The sequence below is a fragment of the Oryctolagus cuniculus genome, chromosome 2 (genome assembly GCF_964237555.1).
Source record: "Oryctolagus cuniculus chromosome 2, mOryCun1.1, whole genome shotgun sequence".
Lineage (NCBI taxonomy): Eukaryota > Metazoa > Chordata > Mammalia > Lagomorpha > Leporidae > Oryctolagus > Oryctolagus cuniculus.
The window spans coordinates 17,810,531-17,811,307 of NC_091433.1; positions in this window are offsets into that span (position 1 = coordinate 17,810,531).

Here is a 777-nt window from a genome sequence, read left to right on the forward strand (position 1 = left end):
AAGCATTCAAGTGCACATGGTCTGTCGCTCCCCCTCTTCGCGGAGGAATGACACAGGACCCTGCGCTGTTCTTTTGTCTGCTCGGCCCTCCCCGGGTTTGCTGCTGGTTCTTCCTGGGTTGGCTGCCAACCCCTTCCACCTCCGTGGAGGGGCGGCTCCCCTGCCACTTTCCCCACTTCCGCGGGGGAGCGGCACACCGCCGGCCGGCTCTCTCTCGGGGGCTGCTCAGATGTTCCTTCAGATAGATGTTCCTGGTGCATGCCGTCTCTCTCCTCCTTTATAGTCCTCTTCCGCCAATCCCAACTCTGCTACCCAGACGCCGAGTACGCTGCTCTCCTCCAATCAGGAGCAGGATCAGCTCCTACAGTTTATTGGCTGAACTGGAGGCAGCTGTGTAGAAGCTGTTTTCTCCTCTCCCAGCGCCATATTGTGGGAGAGCAGATGCATAGAATAAGTCTTAATTCCAGTAACTTAGTCTAGTCTGAGTTGCTCCCCACAATGGTCCAGAAAGATTCAAGCTGTGCCTCCTGCCTGGCCTGTTGGTTGATCCCCAAGCCTATGCCTCTACTCTTTGCTGTGTGAAAAGAAGAGGTGTCACTGTTCTTTGAAAATACTTCTCAATATTCTAATCACATCTCCAATAAAACAACCAAAGGCAAAGATGGTCAACACTTTCAACACTTCTGTACTATTACAGTACATGCTAAAACAGAGGGAGAAATTATTATTTGGGTAAGGGTTTAGGAAAGGATAAAAATTGGAACTGATGTTGTTGTG